The 21,257-nt window shown below is 44.7% G+C and overlaps 1 pseudogene; it reads right to left on the reverse strand.

Annotated features, from left to right (window-relative positions):
- Window positions 1-19,252: 19,252 nt before the first annotated feature.
- On the reverse strand, window positions 19,253-20,413 carry LOC136540515 (probable BOI-related E3 ubiquitin-protein ligase 2; annotated as a pseudogene).
- Between the last annotated feature and the right edge of the window lie 844 nt (window positions 20,414-21,257).

Raw genomic sequence — 21,257 nt, forward strand, 5'->3', positions numbered from 1 at the left:
TTCTTGTATGTTGAACCGGATTGTTGGTCAACTTGATTGAACTCTCATTGTCACATAGCAATGGCACTTTCTTGAACTTGATTCCAAAGTCACTCAAAGTGGCCTTCATCCAAAGTACTTGTGCACAACAACTACCGGCGGATATGTATTCGGCTTCGGCGGTTGATAATGCAACACTATTTTGCTTCTTTGATGACCATGAAACAAGTGATCTTCCCAACAATTGACATGTGCCCGAGGTGCTCTTCCTTTCAACCTTGCATCCCGCATAATTCGAGTCAGAGTAACCAACTAGCTCAAACTTTGCTCCTTTGGGATACCACAAACCAATATTTAGTGTATGCTTCAAGTACCTCAATATTCTCTTTGTAGCCTTCAAATGACTTTCTCTTGGTAAGGCTTGAAATCTTACACACATGCATACACTAAACATAACATCCGGCCTTGATGCAGTCACATAGAGTAGGCTTCCAATCATAGACCGATACAACTTTTGATCTACCATATTGCCACTTGCATCACTATCCAAGTTGCCATTGGTTCCCATTGGTGTGCTAATGACTTTGCTATCAATCATGCCAAACTTCTTGATCACGTCCTTGATATACTTGCCTTGACTCATAAATGTACTATTCTTCAATTGCTTGATTTGAAGACTAAGGAAGTAACTCAACTCTCCAATCATGGACATTTCAAACTCATTAGCCATCATCTTTCCAAACTCATCACAAAAGTCTTGATTGGTTGATCCAAATATGATGTCATCTACATAGATTTGCAATACAAATAGATCTTTTTCAATCTTCTTGATGAAAAGAGTGGTATCAACCTTGCCCATTGTGAACCCTTTAGAGAGTAGGAAATCCCTCAATCTCTCATACCATGCTCTATATGCTTGCTTCAAGCCATACAATGCTTTCATCAACTTGTACACATGGTTGGGCTTCTTATCATCTTCAAAACCGGGAGGTTGCTCAACATATACTTCTTCATTGATATAACCATTGAGAAATGCACTCTTAACATCCATTTGATAAAGTTTGATGTTGTGGGCACAAGCATAGGCTAGCAAGATTCTAATTGCTTCCAATCTAGCAATAGGGCATATGTTTCTTCAAAGTCAAGACCTTCAACTTGTGTATATCCTTGTGCTACCAATCTTGCTTTGTTCCTTACTACTATCCCATCTTGATCTTGCTTGTTTCTAAAGACCCATTTGGTTCCAATCACATTGTATCCCTTTGGTCTTTCTACCAACTCCCATACTTAATTTCTTGTGAAGTTATTCAATTCTTCATGCATAGCATTTACCCAATCAACATCTTTCAAAGCTTCATCTATCTTCTTTGGTTCAATGGATGACACAAATGAGAAGTGTTCACAAAATGATGCCAATCTTGATCTTGTTTGTACACCTCTTGAAATATCTCCAATTATGGTGTCCAAAGGTTGACCTCTTGCAACATTAGTTGGTTGAAGGATTGGAACTTGATTGCTTGCACTTGCTTGATCATTGGGTTGAGATGATGTACTAGCCACTTGATCTTGTTCATTGTCATGAGATCCACTTGCACTAACTTGATTTGTATTATCTTGCACATTTGAGTTGGAGAGCACTTGCACTTGATCATCTTCATCATCATTCACTTGCCTAGGCCTCAATTCACCAGTATCCATGTTCTTTATGGCATTTGAAAGTTGAATGCCTCTAACATCTTCTAAGTTCTCATTCTCTACTTGTGAACCCTTGGTTTCATCAAATTCAACATCATGAATTTCCTCAAGAGTACTACTATTCAAATTCCAAACTCTATATGCTTTGCTTGTAGTGGAATAACCAAGTAGGAATCCTTCATCACATTTTTTGTCAAACTTGCCCAATCTAGTGCCTTTCTTCAAGATATAGCATTTGCAACCAAAGACCTAAAAATATGCAATGTTGGGCTTTCTACCATTCAAGAGCTCATATGGTGTCTTTTCTTTCAATCGATGACAATAGAGGCGGTTGCTACAATAGCAAGCCGTGTTGATAGCTTTGGCCCAAAAAGATTGACTCACATTGTACTCACTAAGCATAGACCTTGCCATATCAATGAGTGTTCTATTCTTCCTCTCAACAAGGCCATTTGATTGTGGAGTGTATTTGACCAATAATTGATGTCTAATTCCAAATTCATCACACAACTCATCAATTCTAGTGTTCTTGAACTCACTACCATTGTCACTTCTAACTCTCTTGATGGTTGTTTCAAACTCATTGTGAATGCCTTTGATGAATGCTTTGAATGTTGCAAATACATCACTTTTGTCCACTAAAAAGAATACCCATGTGTATCTAGTGTAGTCATCCACTATCACAAATTCATATTTATTTCCACCGATACTAGTGTATTGTGTTGGCCCAAACAAATCCATGTGCAATAACTCAAATGCTTTACTAGTGGTCATCATGCTTTTCTTAGGATGGGTGTTTCCAACTTGTTTGCTGGCTTGACAAGAGCTACAAAGCTTATCCTTTTCAAACACAACATCTTTCAAGCCTCTAACCAAGTCATGCTTAACTAATCTATTCAATTATTTCATTTCAACATGACCAAGCCTTCTATGCCATAACCAACCCATGCTAGACTTAGTGAACAAGCATATAGATAATCTAGCTTTACTAGCATTGAAATCAACCAAGTATAGATTCTCATATCTAAAGCCTTTGAAGATCAAGTTAGAGCCATCTACACTTATGATCTCTATATCATCTATCCCAAATATGCATTTGAATCCAAGATCACACAATTGAGCCATGGATAGCAAATTGAAGTTTAAGCTTTCTACTAGCAACACATTGGATATGCTCATGTCATTGGATATTGTAATCTTACCAAGCCCTTTGACCTTGCCTTTGACATTGTCACCAAATGTGATACTATCATAACCATCATTGCCATTGGTGTTGATTGAGTTGAACATTCTTGCATCACCGGTCATGTGTTGAGTGCACCCACTATTAAGAACCCAATGCCTTCGTCTAGCTTTGTAATTAACCTACAAAAGAAGATCAATTCTTTTTAGGTACCCAAATTTGCTTAGGTCTTTGAAGGTTAGTCACTAAGCTCTTTGGTACTCAAATGGCTTTCTTCTTTGAGCCCATCCATGGTTTACCAATGAACTTAGCCTTCACACCATTTGTGCCCTTAGTAAGCATATAGCATGAATCAAGCTTAATGGAGGATACATTAGCATTTTTGCTCTTGTTTTTGCATTCATGCTCTTTATGACCAACTTGCTTGCAACTAGTGCAAAACCGATCATTGTTCTTCACAAAACTAGTCTTGTGAGGAGCAAAGGCCGCCTTGCCTTTCTTGGGAGTATAGCCCAATTGAAAGCTCTAGTTTGGTTTTGGTGAATTGATGAAACCCTAAGTGCTAACCTAGTTTATCAAGTGATCATGACATAGGTAGCACACTTCAAGTAGAGAAGCTAATGAAGATCATAGCATGACAATGGTGATGGCATGGCGATGATCAAGGGCTTAAACTTGAAATGAAGAAAGAGAAAAACAAAAAGCTCAAGGCAAAGGTATAAACCATAGGAGCTATTTTGTTTTAAGTGATCAAGACACTTAGAGAGTGTGATCACATTTAGGTTTGATAGCCATACTATTAAGAGGGGTGAAACTCGTATCAGAATGCGGTTATCAAAGTGCCACTAGATGCTCTAACTCATTGCATATGCATTTAGGATCTAGTGGAGTGCTAACACCCTTGAAAATATTTGTGAAAATATGCTAACACATGTGCACAAGGTGTTTGTAGGGTTGAGATGGATTCGGCGCTTTTGGAAAAATGAAATGTCTATTTTCTATTGCGCCGGATGCAAAATTCTTAGTGGTTGGCACATTGGAGCAAGGGTGAAGAAGTTAGAGTTGAAATGGAGTTGGTCAAAATGATGCTGGCATCGGTCTACTGACCGGACGCTGGGTCACTCAGCGACCGGATGCTGAAAGGCTGCGTCCGGTCGAGCTGTCAGACGGCACAGTAGGCTAGGGTTGAGCACCGGACGCTGGCTGCATCCGGTCAAGGTGGACCGGACGCGTCCGGTCAGAAAAACATGCCTCGGGGAGCTTACTGGAAATGACCGGACGCTGGGGCTTCAGCGTCCGGTCAGTTTTGACCGAAGCGTCCGGTCAGCTTCGTAGCCGTTGGAATCTGACGAATAGCGTTTGAAGCTGGTGACGCATGGCGTCCATCGGGCGACCGGACGCTGAGGGCCAGCGTCCGATCAGTATGACCGGAGCGTCCGGTCAGAGCACGTTTTGCCCAGTGAAGGGGTATAATGGCTCTATTTGATTGGGGCTCTATTTATAGCCCCATGGCCGGCTGTGGCTCACATCTTTGGCCATTTTCATTGACATAGCAACCTTGTGAGCTAAGCCAAAGCCCTCCCACTCATCTACATCATTGATTCATCATCATAGTGAGATTGGGAGTGATCCAAGTGCATTGCTTGAGTGATTGCATCTAGAGGCACTTAGTGATCGTGTTTCGCTGCGGATTTCGCTTGTTACTCTTGGTGGTTGCCGCCACCTAGACGGCTTGGAGCAGCGAGGATCGTCGAGCGGAGGTGGTGATTGTCTCTGGCTCCGATCGTGGTGACTGTGAGGGGTTCTTGACCTTTCCCCGGCGGAGCGCCAAAAGGTACTCTAGTGGATTGCTCGTGGCTTGTGTGATTCTCATCTTGTGTTGGTTGTGCGGCACCCTATTGAGGGTTTGGCGTGTGAAGCCAATTAGCGCGTGAACCTCCAAGTGAGTGAATCGCCACAATGAGGACTAGCTTGCCGATAAGCAAGTAAACCTCGGTAAAAAATCATTGTCTTCATCATTGATTCCGAGGTGATTGGTCATCATTGTTATTCATCTTCGTGATTGATTGGTTCATTCATCTACACGGCGGTATAACCCTCTTGATCACTCTCTTTACTTTACCGCAAACTAGTTGACAAGCTCTTTAGTGTAGCTAGTTGTGAGAGCTTGCATGCTTGGTTGGTGTGGCTCTTTAGTTAGCCTTTGAGAGCACACTAACATAGGGTAGTGTCATTGCTCTTATATGAATTGACACTATCTAAACTAGAATTGTGGTAGGTGGCTTGCATTTTGAGTAGGCTAGCGCAACACTTGCTTCGCCTCATAATTGTCTAACCATTTGGTTAAGTGTTGTTGTAGAAATTTTTATTAGGCTATTCACCCCCCCTCTAGCCATTAGGACCTTTCAAGTGGTATCAGAGCCGAGGTCACCGTTATTTGAGGCTTAACAACCTTCGGTGCTAAAATGGCTCAAATCAACAACACCAAGAAGCCACCCCAATTTGATGGCTCAAATTATTCTTATTGGAAGTCAAAGATGGCCACACATATCAAGTCAATCAATAGAAAGGTGTGGAAGGTGGTAGAAACCAAAATTGAGATTGGTAATCTAGAAAATCCCACCGCCGTCGAAGAAATACTTCTCCAAAACAATGATATTGCTCTAAGTGCCATTCATGATGCAATTGATGCAAGAACATTTGAGCAAATCAAAAATATTGAGATGGCACATGAGGCTTGGAAGAAGTTGGAAGAATCATTTGAAGGTACTCAAGCCGTGAAGGGTGCAAAGGCATACATCCTCAAAGAAAAGTTTGCAAGCTTCAAGATGAAGGAGGATGAGAGTGTGTCGGACATGTTCCACTGAATGGAGGTGATTGTAAATGATCTCAAAGCACTTGGTGAGAACATAGAGGACAAGGACTTCTCAAACAAGTTCTTGAGATGTTTGCCCGGGAGATTTAAAATGTTGGTCACCTTGCTAGTGAGGAGTGGTTTGAACACAATGACACCAAATCAAATCTTGGGAGATATCATGACCGATGATGCTTATAGAGATGATGATGAGAAGGAAGAAAAGAGGGAGAAGAAAGATGAGAAGAAGGATGACAAGAAGAAGAGCGTGGCATTCAAGGCCACATCATCCAAGGGCAAAGCAAAGCAAGAAACATCAAGTGAGGATGATGATTCATGGGATGATAGTGATGATGAGAAGATGGCTCTCTTTGTCAAGAGGTTTGGCAAGTTCATGGTGAAGAAAGGCTACCGTGCAAGAAGAAAGAAGTCTTCATCCAAGAACAAAGATGAGTCAAGAAGATGCTTCAAGTGTGGAAGCAAAGATCATCTTGTTGCTCAATGCCCATACAATAGTAAAAATGATGATGACAACAAGAAGAACAAGAAGAAGGACAAGAAAGAAATGAAAGAGAAGAAGGGCAAGACATTCTTCAAGAAGAAGAAGGGTGGATCATATGTGGTCACTTGGGATAGTGATGCTTCCTCAAGTGATGATGATGATGATAGTGATGATCACAAGACCACCAAGAAGAAGGTTCTTGCAAGTATAGCAATCAATGAGAAGCCTTCTCTCTTCGACTCTCCATCATGCTTCATGGCTAAAGCCACTAAGGTACAAACTTGTGATGATGGAAGTGATAGTGAACATGATAGTGATAGTGATAATGATGATGATGAACCTACAAAAGATGAATTAATTGACATGCTAGAAGATGCTAGAGAACACTTTGACATCTCAAGAAAGGAATGCAAAAGCTTGTGAAAGGAACTAAAAGCCCTTAAGCAAGCATTTGATGAGCTCAATGCATCTCATGAGAGGCAAGAGAATGCCCATGAGAAGTTTGGCAAGGCTCACAAAAAGCTTGAAAAAGCTCATTCCACTTTGCTTAATGAACAAGATAAAAAGAAGCATGTTGAAACTTATGATGTAGGTTTAACTTGTGATTTAATTGATACATCACTATCTATGCCTATCATTGTTCCTCCAACTAACCCTTCTTGTAGCACTTCCACTTCTACCTCATCTAGTAGTGATGGTCACACTTATGATACCTCACTAGTGGTTGAGAATGAGAACCTCAAGAAGGAGGTAACTAAGCTCACTCACACCTTGGCTAAGGCTTATGGTGGTGAGGACCGCTTGCTTATGGCCTTGGGTAGCCAAAGAGCTTCTCTCTACAAAGAGGGATTGGGCTATACCCCCAAGAAAGGCAAGGCGGCCTTTGCTCCTCACAAGACAAGTTTTGTGAAGAACAATGGTCGGTTTTGCACTAGTTGCAAGCAAGTTGGTCATAGAGAGCATGAATGCACCAACAAAAGCAAAAATGCTAATGTATCCTCCATTAAGCTTAATTCTTCCTATATGCTTGTTAAGGGTACAAATGGTGTGAAGGCTAAGTTCATTGGCAAACCATGGATGGGCTCAAAGAAGAAAGCCATTTGGGTGCCAAAGAGCTTGGTTACTAACCTCCAAGGACCCAAGCAAGTTTGGGTACCTAAAAAGAATTGATCTTCTTTTGTAGGTCAATTACAAAGCTGGAGGAAGGCATTGGGTTCTTGATAGTGGGTGCACTCAACACATGACCGGTGATGCAAGAATGTTCAACTCAATCAACACCAATGGCAATGATGGTTATGATAGTATTACATTTGGTGATAATGGCAAAGGAAAGGTCAAAGGGCTTGGTAAGATTGCTATATCCAATGACTTGAGCATATCCAATGTGTTGCTAGTAGAGAGCTTGAACTTCAATTTGCTATCCGTGGCTCAATTGTGTGATCTTGGATTCAAATGCATATTTGGAATAGATGATGTAGAGATCATAAGTGTAGATGGCTCTAACTTGATCTTCAAAGGCTTTAGATATGAGAATCTATACTTGGTTGATTTCAATGCTAGTGAAGATAGATTGTCTACATGCTTGTTCACTAAGTCTAGCATGGGTTGGTTATGGCATAGAAGGCTTGGTCATGTTGGAATGAAACAATTGAATAGATTGATTAAGCATGACTTAGTTAAAGGCTTGAAAGATGTTGTGTTTGAAAAGGATAAGCTTTGTAGTTCTTGTCAAGCCGGCAAACAAGTTGGAAACACCCATCCTAAGAAAAGCATGATGAGCACTAGTAAAGCATTTGAGTTATTGCACATGGATTTGTTTGGGCCAACATAATACACTAGCATCGGTGGAAATAAATATGGATTTGTGATAGTGGATGACTACACTAGATACACATGGGTATTCTTTCTAGTGGACAAAAGTGATGTGTTTGCAATATTTAAATCATTTGTCAAGGGCATTCACAATGAGTTTGAAACAACCATCAAGAGAGTTAGAAGTGACAATGGTAGTGAGTTCAAAAACACTAGAATTGATGAGTTGTGTGATGAATTTGGAATTAGACATCAATTCTCGGCCAAGTACACACCTCAATCAAATGGCCTTGTTGAGAGAAAGAATAGAACACTCATTGATATGGCAAGGTCTATGCTTAGTGAGTACAATGTGAGTCAATCCTTTTGGGCCAAAGTTATCAACACGGCATGCTATTGTAGCAACCGCCTCTATTGTCACCGATTGAAAGAGAAGACACCATATGAGCTCTTGAATGGTAGAAAGCCCAACATTGCATATTTTCGGGTCTTTGGTTGCAAATGCTATATCTTGAAGAAAGGCACAAGATTGGGCAAGTTTGATAAAAAATGTGATGAAGGATTCCTACTTGGTTATTCCACCACAAGCAAAGCATATAGAGTTTGGAATTTGGGTAGTGGTACTCTTGAGGAAGTTCATGATGTTGAATTTGATGAAACCAAGGGTTCACAAGAAGAGGATGAAAACTTGGAAGATGATAGAGGCATTCAACTTTCAAATGCCATGAAGAATATGGATATTGGTGAATTGAGGCCTAGGCAAGTGAATGATGATGAAGATGATCAAATGCAAGTGCTCTCCAACTCAAATGTGCAAGATGATACAAATCAAGCTAGTGCAAGTGACTCTCATGATATTGATCAAGATCAAATGGCTAGTACATCATCTCAACCAAATGATCTAACAAGTGCAAGCAATCAAGTTCCATTGCTCCAACCAACAAGTATTGCAAGAGATCATCCTTTGGATACAATCATTGGTGATATTTCGAGAGGTGTACAAACAAGATCAAGATTGGCATCATTTTGTGAACACTTCTCTTTTGTGTCATCCATTGAACCAAAGAAGATAGATGAAGCTTTGAAGGATGTTGATTGGGTAAATGCTATGCATGAAGAGCTAAACAACTTCATAAGAAATCAAGTATGGGAAATGGTGGAAAGACCAAAGGGACACAATGTGATTGGTACCAAATGGGTCTTTAGAAACAAGCAAGATCAAGATGGGATAGTAGTAAGGAACAAAGCAAGATTGGTAGCACAAGGCTATACACAAGTTGAAGGTCTTGACTTTGGAGAAACTTATGCCCCGGTTGCTAGATTGGAAGCAATTAGAATCTTGCTAGCCTATGCTTGTGCTCACAACATAAAGCTCTATCAAATGGATGTCAAGAGTGCATTTCTCAATGGTTATATCAATGAAGAAGTATATGTTGAGCAACCTCCCGGTTTTGAAGATGATAAGAAGCCCAACCATGTGTACAAATTGAAGAAAGCATTATATGGTTTGAAGCAAGCACCTAGAGCATGGTATGAGAGATTGAGGGACTTCCTACTCTCTAAAGGGTTCACCATGGGCAAGGTTGACACCACTCTTTTCATCAAGAAGATTGGAAAAGATCTATTTGTGTTGCAAATATATGTTGATGATATCATATTTGGATCAACCAATCAAGAATTTTGTGATGAGTTTGGAAAGATGATGGCTAATGAGTTTGAGATGTCCATGATTGGAGAGTTGAGTTACTTCCTTGGTCTTCAAATCAAGCAATTGAAGAATGGTACATTTGTGAGTTAAGGCAAGTACATCAAGGACATGATCAAGAAGTTTGGAATGATTGATAGCAAAGTCATTAGCACACCAATGGGAACCAATGGCAACTTGGATAGTGATGCAAGTGGAAACATGGTGGATCAAAAGTTGTATCGGTCTATGATTGGAAGCCTACTCTATGTGACCGCATCAAGGCCAGATGTCATGTTTAGTGTATGCATGTGTGCAAGATTTCAAGCCTCACCAAGAGAAAGTCATTTGAAGGCTACAAAGAGGATATTGAGGTACTTGAAGCATACACCAAATGTTGGTTTGTGGTATCCCAAAGGAGCAAAGTTTGAGCTAGTTGGTTACTCCGACTCGGATTATGTGGGATGCAAGGTTGAAAGGAAGAGCACATCGGGCACATGTCAATTGTTGGGAAGATCACTTGTTTCATGGTCATCAAAGAAGCAAAATAGTGTTGCATTATCAACCGCCGAAGCCAAATACATATCCGCCGGTAGTTGTTGTGCACAAATACTTTGGATGAAGGCCACTTTGAGTGATTTTGGAATCAAGTTCAAGAAAGTGCCATTGCTATGTGACAATGAGAGTGCAATTAAACTAACCAATAATCCGATGCAACATGCAAGAACAAAGCACATTGATGTCCGCCATCATTTCATAAGAGATCACCAACAAAAAGGGGACATTTGCATTGAGAGTATAGGCACTAAAGATCAACTTGCCGATATATTCACCAAGCCATTAGATGAGAAAAGGTTTTGCAAGCTAAGGAATGAGTTGAACATATTGGATTTCTCAAATATGTGTTGATGCACCCCCACTCATATGACATGCCTCTCCTTCGAGCAATCTAAGGTAAAAGTTGATTGGCATGACATACATCCTTGCTAAGGACATGTTTAGTGCATTTAGTCATATTTTCAATCTCATTAGGATCTTGCAAGTGATTCTATCTTATTAGGTTCATTCATGAAAATCAAATGAATTTTGATGTCTATATGGTATCGCTATTGCTTCTATGCTTGATTTGATCTAGTGATGGCATATGACATATTTATGGGTTTGTAAACCTAGTGTTTAATCTAGAAAATAAACTATAAGTGTTTAACTCAACATGGTACAAGATAACCCTTATTTGGAGGTGTGAAGAAGCTTGTCCTTGGATCAAACCAAGTTAAATATCTTTGGGAATAATCTAGAATTGAACCAAATTTGGGAAAATGACCCTCACCCCATTGATTGACATTGATAATCTCGACCCTACAAGTAATTCTATTTGGAACCTTTGTGGTCATTGATGACAAAGGGGGAGAGAAACAAAGATAAAGGGGATAAGGGGGAGAGAAACAAAGGAAAGGGATCAACTAAAATTTTGAGCACACAAGTAGGGGGAGCAAGCTCATGAACTTGTATGGTGCATTTGAACATGCATTTCATATGTTTGCTTGCATGGCATAAGTTCCATATTTATAATATCCATGCTTGTGTGATGTATGCTAGTTGTAGATTTGAATGATGAAATGCAAATTAGCATGTATAGGATATCTAGTGATTTCACTTCTAAATATTTCTAAGTGGTATTGAGCTAACCATGATGTTAAGGATGGTATATTGGTGCACTCCGATTGGTATCACGCTTCAAAGGTCCATCTTTTATACCTTAGCATCATATGATAGACATTGACTCCTACATTTCCTATCTAAGCATATGTGCAAGCTTCAATTCAAACACTTAGCACATATGTAGGGGGAGCAATTGCTACCACTTAGGGTTCATGAAATTTGTCCATATCCTTTTACACATGGTAAATATGCTTGGGCAAGCAACATGGATTCAATTGAATTTCAATTCATATCTTTGTATAAGGGTTGTCATCAATTACCAAAAAGGGGAAGATTGAAAGCTCTAGTTTGGTTTTGGTGAATTGATGAAACCCTAAGTGCTAACCTAGTTTATCAAGTGATCATGACATAGGTAGCACACTTCAAGTAGAGAAGCTAATGAAGATCATAGCATGACAATGGTGATGGCATGGCGATGATCAAGGGCTTAAACTTGAAATGAAGAAAGAGAAAAACAAAAAGCTCAAGGCAAAGGTATAAACCATAGGAGCTATTTTGTTTTAAGTGATCAAGACACTTAGAGAGTGTGATCACATTTAGGTTTGATAGCCGTACTATTAAGAGGGGTGAAACTCGTATCAGAATGCGGTTATCAAAGTGCCACTAGATGCTCTAACTCATTGCATATGCATTTAGGATCTAGTGGAGTGCTAACACCCTTGAAAATATTTGTGAAAATATGCTAACACATGTGCACAAGGTGTTTGTAGGGTTGAGATGGATTCGGCGCTTTTGGAAAAATGAAATGTCTATTTTCTATTGCGCCGGATGCAAAATTCTTAGTGGTTGGCACATTGGAGCAAGGGTGAAGAAGTTAGAGTTGAAATGGAGTTGGTCGAAATGATGCTGGCGTCGGTCTACTGACCGGACGCTGGGTCACTCAGCGACCGGACGCTGAAAGGCTGCATCCGGTCGAGCTGTCAGACGGCACAGTAGGCTAGGGTTGAGCACCGGACGCTGGCTGCGTCCGGTCAAGGTGGACCGGACGCGTCCGGTCAGAAAAACATGCCTCGGGGAGCTTACTGGAAACGACCGGACGCTGGGGCTTCAGCGTCCGGTCAGTTTTGACCGGAGCGTCCGGTCAGCTTCGTAGCCGTTGGAATCTGACGAACAGCGTTTGAAGCTGGTGACGCGTGGCGTCCATCGGGTGACCGGACGCTGAGGGCCAGCGTCCGGTCAGAGCGCGTTTTGCCCAGTGAAGGGGTATAACGGCTCTATTTGATTGGGGCTCTATTTATAGCCCCATGGCCGGCTATGGCTCACATCTTTGGCCATTTTCATTGACATAGCAACCTTGTGAGCTAAGCCAAAGCCCTCCCACTCATCTACATCATTGATTCATCATCATAGTGAGATTGGGAGTGATCCAAGTGCATTGCTTGAGTGATTGCATCTAGAGGCACTTAGTGATCGTGTTTCGCTGCGGATTTCGCTTGTTACTCTTGGTGGTTGCCGCCACCTAGACGGCTTGGAGCAGCGAGGATCGTCGAGCGGAGGTGGTGATTGTCTCCGGCTCTAATCGTGGTGACTGTGAGGGGTTCTTGACCTTTCCCCGGCGGAGCGCCAAAAGGTACTCTAGTGGATTGCTCGTGGCTTGTGTGATCCTCATCTTGTGTTGGTTGTGCGGCACCCTATTGAGAGTTTGGCGTGTGAAGCCAATTAGCGCGTGAACCTCCAAGTGAGTGAATCGCCACAACGAGGACTAGCTTGCCGGCAAGCAAGTGAACCTCGGTAAAAAATCATTGTCTTCATCATTGATTCCGAGGTGATTGGTCATCATTGTTATTCATCTTCGTGATTGATTGGTTCATTCATCTACACGGCGGTATAACCCTCTTGATCACTCTCTTTACTTTACCACAAACTAGTTGACAAGCTCTTTAGTGTAGCTAGTTGTGAGAGCTTGCATGCTTGGTTGGTGTGGCTCTTTAGTTAGCCTTTGAGAGCACACTAACATAGGGTAGTGTCATTGCTCTTATGTGAATTGGCACTATCTAAACTAGAATTGTGGTAGGTGGCTTGCATTTTGAATAGGCTAGCGCAACACTTGCTTCGCCTTATAATTGTCTAACCATTTGGTTAAGTGTTATTGTAGAAATTTTTATTAGGCTATTCACCCCCCCCCCTCTAGCCATTAGGACCTTTCACCAATCCCTCTTTGTAGAGAGAAGCTCTTTGGCTACCCAAGCACATAAGCAAGCGGTCCTCACTATCATAAGCCTTAGCTAAGGAATGAGTGAGCTTAGTGACCTCCTTCTTGAGGTTCTCATTCTCAACCATTAGTGAGGCATCACAAGTGAGACCATCACTACTAGATGAGGTGAAAGTAGATGTACTACAATAAGGGTTAGTGGGAGCAACAATGATAGGCATAGATAGTGATTCATCAATTATATCACAAGTTAAACCTACATTGCAAGTTTCAACATGCTTCTTTTTATTTTGCTCTTTAAGCGAAGAAGAATGAGCTTTTTCAAGCTTTTTGTAAGCTTTGCCAAGCTTCTCATGGGATTCCTCTAGCTTCTCATGAGTAGCTTTGAGCTCATCAAGGGCTTGCTTAAGGGCTTTTACCTCCTTATTCAAGCTCTTGCATTCCCTTCTCTTAATGTCAAAGTGTTCTTTAGCATCTTCTAGCATGTCAAATAATTCGTCCTTAGTAGGTTCATCATCATCACTATCACTATCATTTTCATTTTCATGTTCATTATCATCAACATGTTCTTCATCACTTTCATCATCACAAGATTGTACCTTAGTGGCCTTAGCCATAAAGCATGATGAAGATTCGAAGAGAGAAGGCTTCTCATTTATAGAAATGCTTGCAAGAACCTTCTTCTTGGTGGTCTTGTTATCATCACTATCATCATCATCATCACTTGAGGAAGCATCACTATCCCAAGTGACTACATATGAACCACCCTTCTTTTTCTTGAAGGCCATCTTGTCCTTCTTATCTTTCTTTTCCTTCTTGTCCTTCTTGTTCTTCTTGTTGTCATCATCATTGTCACTATTGTATGGGCATTGAGCGACAAGATGATCTTTGCTTCCACACTTGAAGCATCTTCTTGACTCTTCTTTGTTCTTGGATGAAGACTTTTTTCTTCTAGTACGATAGCCCTTCTTCACCATGAACTTGCCAAATCTCTTGATAAATAGAGCCATCTTCTCATCATCATCATCATTCCAAGATTCATCTTCTTCACTTAATGTCTCTTGCTTAGCTTTGCCCTTTGATGATGTAGCTTTGAATGACACGCTCTTCTTCTTGTCATCCTTCTTGTCATCTTTCTTCTTCTTCTTTTCTTCCTTCTCATCATCATCTCTATAAGCATCATCGGTCATGATATCTCCCAAGATTTGGTTTGGTGTCATTATGTTCAAACCAGTCCTCACTAGTAAGGTGACCAACATACCAAATCTTGCGGGCAAACATCTCAAGAATTTATTAGAGAAGTCCTTGTCCTCTATCTTTTCACCAAGTGCTTTGAGATCATTGACAATTACTTCCATCCGATGGAACATGTCCGGCACACTCTCATCTTCCTTCATCTTGAAGCTTGCAAACTTCTCTTTAAGAATATATGCCTTTGCACCCTTTACGGCTTGAGTGCCCTCAAATGATTCTTCCAATTTCTTCCAAGCTTCATGAGCCATCTCAATATTCTTGATTTGCTCAAATGTTCTCACATCAATTGCATCATGAATGGCACTTAGAGTAATATCATTGTTTTGGAGAAGTACTTCTTCAGCCATGGTGGAATTCTCTGGATCTTCAATCTCAATTTTTATTTCTACCACCTTCCAAACCTTCCTATTGATTGACTTGATATAAGTTGTCATCTTGGCCTTCCAATAGGGATAGTTGGAGCCATTAAATTGGGGTGGCTTCTTAGTGTTGTTGATTTGGCCATTTTAACACCGAAGGTTGTTAAGCCTCAAATAACGGTGACCTCGCCTCTGATACCACTTGAAAAGTCCTAATGGCTATAGGGGGTTGAATAGCCTAATAAAAATTTCTACAACAACATTTAACAAAATGGTTAGACAATTATGAGACGAAGCGAGTGTTACGCTAGCCTACTCAAAATGCAAGCCACCTATCACAATTCTTATTTAGATAGTATCTATTCACTCAATAGCTATGACACTACCCTATGTTAGTGTGCTCTCAAAGGATAACTAAAGAGCCACACTAACCAAGCAAGCAAGCTCTCACAACTAGCTACACTAAAGAGCTTGACAACTAGTTTGCGGTAAAGTAAAGAGAGTGATCAAGAAGGTTATACCGTTGTGTCGAGGAGTGAACCAATCAATCACAAGAATCAATATCAATGAAGACCAATCACCTCGGAATCAAAGGATGAACACAATGATTTTTACCGAGGTTCACTTGCTTGCCGGCAAGCTACTCCTCGTTGTGGCGATTCACTCACTTGGAGGTTCACGCGCTAATTGGCATCACACGCCAAACCCTCAATAGGGTGCCACACAACCAATACAAGATGAGGATCACACAAGCCATGAGCAATTTACTAGAGTACCTTTTGGCGCTCTACCGGGGAAAGGTCAAGAACCCCTCATAATCACCACGATCGGAGTCGGAGACAATCACCACCCTCAGCTCAATGATCCTCGCTGCTCTAAGCCGTCTAGGTGGCAGCAACCACCAAGAGTAACAAGCAAAATCCATAGTGAAACACGAACACCAAGTGCCTCTAGATGCAAACACTCATGCAATGCACTTGGATTCACTCCCAATCTCACTATGATGATGAATCAATGATGGAGATGAGTGGGAGGACTTTGGCTAAGCTCACAAGGTTGTTATGTCAATGAAAATGACAAAAGATTATGAGCTACATCCGGCCATGGGGCTTAAATAGAAGCCCCCATGAAATATAGCCGTTATACCCCTTCACTGGGCATAACACGGGCGGACCGGACGCTCTGGTCCAACTGACCAGAAGCTGCTCCTCAGCGTTCGGTCGCCCGATGGCGTCCACATGTCTCCTATGGTCAACAGTGAACGTTTGATCTTAACGGTCGACATGTTGACCAGACTCTCCGACAGAGCTGACCGGACACTGGACCCCCAGCATCCGGTCATTTACAGTAAGGGTCCAAAACATGTTTTTGCTGACCGGACGTGTCCGGTCATGCTTGATCGGACACAGCCCAGTGTCCGGTGCTTAACCTTAATCGCTGTGCCAACCGACAACACGACCGAACGTAGCCCTTCAGCGTCCGGTCGCAGAGCGACCCAGCTCTGGTCAGTTGACCGACGCTAGCATCATTGCGATCAACTCCATTTCACCTCTAACTTCTTCACCCTTGCTCAATTGTGCCAACCACCAAGTGTATCACCTTGTGCACATGTGTTAGCATATTTTCACAAACATTTTCAAGGGTGTTAGCATTCCACTAGATCCTAAATGCATATGCAATGAGTTAGAGCATCTAGTGGCACTTTGATAACCGCATTTCGATACGAGTTTCACCCCTCTTAATAGTATGGCTATCAAACCTAAATGTGATCATACTCTCTAAGTGTCTTGATCACCAAAACAAAATAGCTCCTACAAGTTATACCTTTACCTTGAGCTTTTTGTTTTTCTCTTTCTTCTTTTCAAGTTTAAGCCCTTGATCATCGCCATGCCATCACCATTGTCATGCTATGATCTTCATTAGCTTCTCCACTTGAAGTGTGCTACCTATCTCATGATCACTTGATAAACTAGGTTAGCACTTAGGGTTTCATCAATTCACCAAAACCAAACTAGAGCTTTCAGGAGGCCACTACGCCTAGAGGGGAGGAGCTCGCGCCGGGGGGGGGTGGACATCCAGACGGTGAGGAGCCTAGCCATTGTGTCGGGAGGAGCTCTTGTTAGGGCAAGAGCACGACAGAGGGGAGCGCAGCTGGGCTGCAGCTCCGTGGCTAGGGCCACATGACGAGGGGAGGAGCCGCTAAGGCCTGAGGTGCGACCATCGGAGGGAGGGGAGAGCTGCTGGAGGGGCACTACCGCGCTAGGAGGTGTGACCACGGAGGAAGATGGAGTAGAGGTTGGAGCAGCGCATGCACGTGGAGGGAAGGAGTAGCGCTTGCACGGATAGAGGCGGCCGTGTTGGGCCAACAGGAATCAGGTCCTTGGGGAAGATTTGGGTGTCCACCCCAAATTGGGGGGTCTAGAAGAGACTCTGTTGGAGCTATGTTTTTTTGCCAGAGCCTCCATATTTAGTTATAGGGGCTCAAATAGGGGATCTGCTGGAGTTGCTATAAGGTCATCAAGCGAGATCGACATAGCAAGGTAGAGTTCCACTCTGCTGCTCGCTCCGGCCGCTCGCGCGGCATTGCACGCGTGCTTGCTGGTGTGTTGCGCCTGGCCCGAGCGGCGGTGGGGATGTGGGTCATGGCGCATGGGGCGTTGTAAGGTCAGTGAGGATGTGGGTGGTGGCGCATGGCGTGCTGCGCCCTAGGAGTTATCGCGGAGGCCAGCGAGGTCGACGAGCCGCGTAGAGCCGCGGGACACGCTCCGGGCCAGTACCACACCAATTCCACGCTCCAGGCCATGCTCCTCGTCGGCAAGTGCCTCACCGGTGACCCAAAGAGCCGCCCCTCCATGGACGACGTCGTCGCCGCGCTAGAGGATATCGAGGCCCTGCAGCAGGGGGCGGGGGAAACCAGGGCATGTCGCCGCAGCCCGAACGAGCCACTCGTAGTCGTACCATGATTCAGAACACTTGCATTAATTCTTCAACTTCATTAAACTAATCACAGAGTTTTCGTTCTTTCTCGATTAATCTCTCATTATTAGTATATAGGTTCGGCCGTCGACCTGAGCCGCTGGTGGGCCGTGCACCGCATCCCAAATTCCACGCCCGCGCTGCCAGCGCCCTCCATAGCCGTGGCCGTCTCCATTGTGGCAGCGCCCTCCACGAGCGGGCCGTGCCCGCGCTGGCCACCCTCGCATCCTCGCACTGTGGCCGCCGCGCTGGGCAGCGCTCTGCGGGAACACCAGTGACTAGGGCAACGTCGCCTGACGCCTGGTACCACGAAGTCGTCGTTGTGGACGCCATCCCGCGGTTGGTCTAGATGCTGGAGGCGAAGCCCGCAGTCGAGCGCGACGCCACGGCACGCGCGCTGGCGGCACTCCTAGCCACATCTAGCGGGTGCCAGAAGGCATTTCGGAAGGACAAGCATGTCTGGCCTTCGCGTGCTACCCAACGCGACTGCCTCCCCGTGTCCCCCTGCCTCGCCGCGGGTGGTGCCTGTGCCGTCCTTGGCTTCGTTGTCGTCGGGGGAAGTGCCACAGCTAATCCAACACCATGGCTACCTCGCCCGCCAAACCTGGCTAGTCCGTCGGCCATCCATCCCATGCCGCGCGGCGCGCGTTCATCGCCGCTGCCTGCCGAAGAGAAAAGTAAAGCTGGAATGCACCAACATATGGTGTCTTTGTGAAGTTGGACCATATAGAATTACTGGAGTTATATTTGAAAGATTGGCGAGATAAAATAATTCAAATGAAGAGATACCCCTTTTGCCATGGGAGAGAGAAGACCGGAAGAGAGAGTCTGGGAAAAAGGATATTTTGGACATCTTTATTGCCGGATCCACACGTCAAGGCAATCAGACGATAAAAACCAGATGAGAGATGGACGAAATTACGGGAAGGGCAAAAAAAAAAAAGTTTAGACCAGTGACACTTGTGACCGCTTAAACTTTTTAATAACTTATAGGTAATTATAAATTTTTATAACGGTACCCAAGTAAAACCATCTAAATTCGAAGCAAATGCGCTGGCATGGGCCGCGGATCAATCATGATTCAGGAGAGGAGGACGTGGAGCGAGGCGTTCTTGGAGGACGTCCACACGGGGCATGCCTGGACGCCCGCCTCGCACCCACGGCACAGGCACAGGTGCCGGCACGGCAGCAGCAGCACGCACACCTCCGCCTCGCCGCACCACCTGCACGCCCTCGTCCGCCCGCCGGACGCCTGGGCGCCCTCGCCCTGCTCCTGCTTCCACTCCAAGCAGCATGACTGCGCGTCCTCCACGTCGCCCTCAGCGCCAGCGCGTGGCGACTGCATGAGGTTGTTGAGCGTGGCGCGAAGCCCCGCGGCGACGCCCTCGTGGCTCCTGACGATGTCCTGCCACGCCTGCCCCTCGGCTTTGGTCTGCCGGAGCCTCTCGTCGAGCTTCGCGTTGCGCGCCAGCGCGCGCTCCAGTTCGGCCTCAGCTGCCCTCAGGTGCCGCGTCGCGGCGCATTCTACCGCCGACAGCACGGCGCGGGCGTGCCTGCGCCGCTCGTCCTGGAGTCCCGCCCGCAGCCGCTCAGTCTGTCGCGCACAGACCAACCAAGAAAACGGTATATGAGACCTCGGGATAGAGCTGCGAGAGGAGGCCCTACCACTGGCGCGGCGCTGCTGGCCGGGCGCCCACTGGTGGACGCAGCGCCAGAGCAGAGCGCCTTGCTCTGCACGTCCCGCGCGGACGCCAACGCCTGCGGCACCGGCACCGGCCTCGGGGGCAGCAGAGCGCGCTGGCCTTGCATTGCAGGTCCATGGTCACCCGCGCGCGCTTCCTCTTGCCGAGGCAACCTCTGTCGTGGTTGTTGCTGCCGTTGCAGGTGAGGTCGCTGAGCACCGTGTTGCCGCCGCCAGCTGCGGTTGCGGGGTCGGTGACGAGGAACACCGATGCGCTCGTGGCGTCGTTGTCCAGCGCTGGCCAGCTGCGGAACAAGACGCACACGGGTGATGAAGATGGACCGCGGCGACGTTCCGGTGGTTTCAGCGATGGTGGACAAATGATATACTGTATATAAATAGGAGAGAAGAGGATTCAGAGGACGGATTCGGGAAGACGAACCTGGTGGTGATGGCGCGGAGGTCATGTGGGAGGGCGTGGTACTGCGCGTGCAAGGCCATGGGTAGGACGGCACCGCACGAAGCGGCGGGAGGATGGCGTTGGGCGGTGTCGTCGTACGCGCTAGGCGCAATCACGCCGCGGCGGATCGGATCGATCACGTAGCCGAAGCTTGGGCGGTGGGAGTGGGACGACAAGCCGGCTATATATGGCAGGGCGATGGATTTTAGCAGTCAGCTGGTGCGAAGACACGGCGGTGACTCGGCGTGGGGCGGGACCATGAACGCCCCTACGCTACGTCGGATGATGGATGGATCACACGGGCAGCGGGATGCTCCATTGCTGATGCGGTGATGCCCTGCCTTTTTTTGTTCCCTTTCTCTGCCCGTGCTCTAATAATTTGATGAATCGCTTTACCAGCCACACCCTCCGGGGCTTGGCTTTGTGACGCAGCAATGGTGAAGGGACGTGGGATTCGGCATGACCTAGGGCTATGGCTACATGTGGGGAGTACTTTATATATGCTCCCTGTTCTTTGCTTTCAAGACAAGTGAAAGTGTCTATACATACACGGCTCAATTGTATTCATTCGGAGGTGTGTGTGTACGGTACATTATGGAGCGGTGGCGCAAGCTAGTAACTTATTTGCAGCAAAAAGACAGCCAGCCAGCAGAGAGAACCTACAGCTGCTGGTGCTGCAAATAAGCTGCAATACTTGCAGCTGAACAGCCTGAGGGCTGAGGCTAAACCCAACCCAGCACAACGCGATCGTGTGGCGCAAGCCGCTAGTAAAGGCTAAACCCAACCGAACACGACGCAATTGTGATCTCAAATGTTCCGAACCGTTGGGATCACATGACAGCTGGATTATTATAATCCGAATTATATATAGAATTATTATTATTATCTAGATAGTATTTGGATCTGTGAATTATAGGGATGGATTATTCTTGGTACAAGTGACA

This window comes from Miscanthus floridulus, chromosome 2 (genome assembly GCF_019320115.1).
Source record: "Miscanthus floridulus cultivar M001 chromosome 2, ASM1932011v1, whole genome shotgun sequence".
In the NCBI taxonomy this organism is placed as follows: Eukaryota; Viridiplantae; Streptophyta; class Magnoliopsida; order Poales; family Poaceae; genus Miscanthus; species Miscanthus floridulus.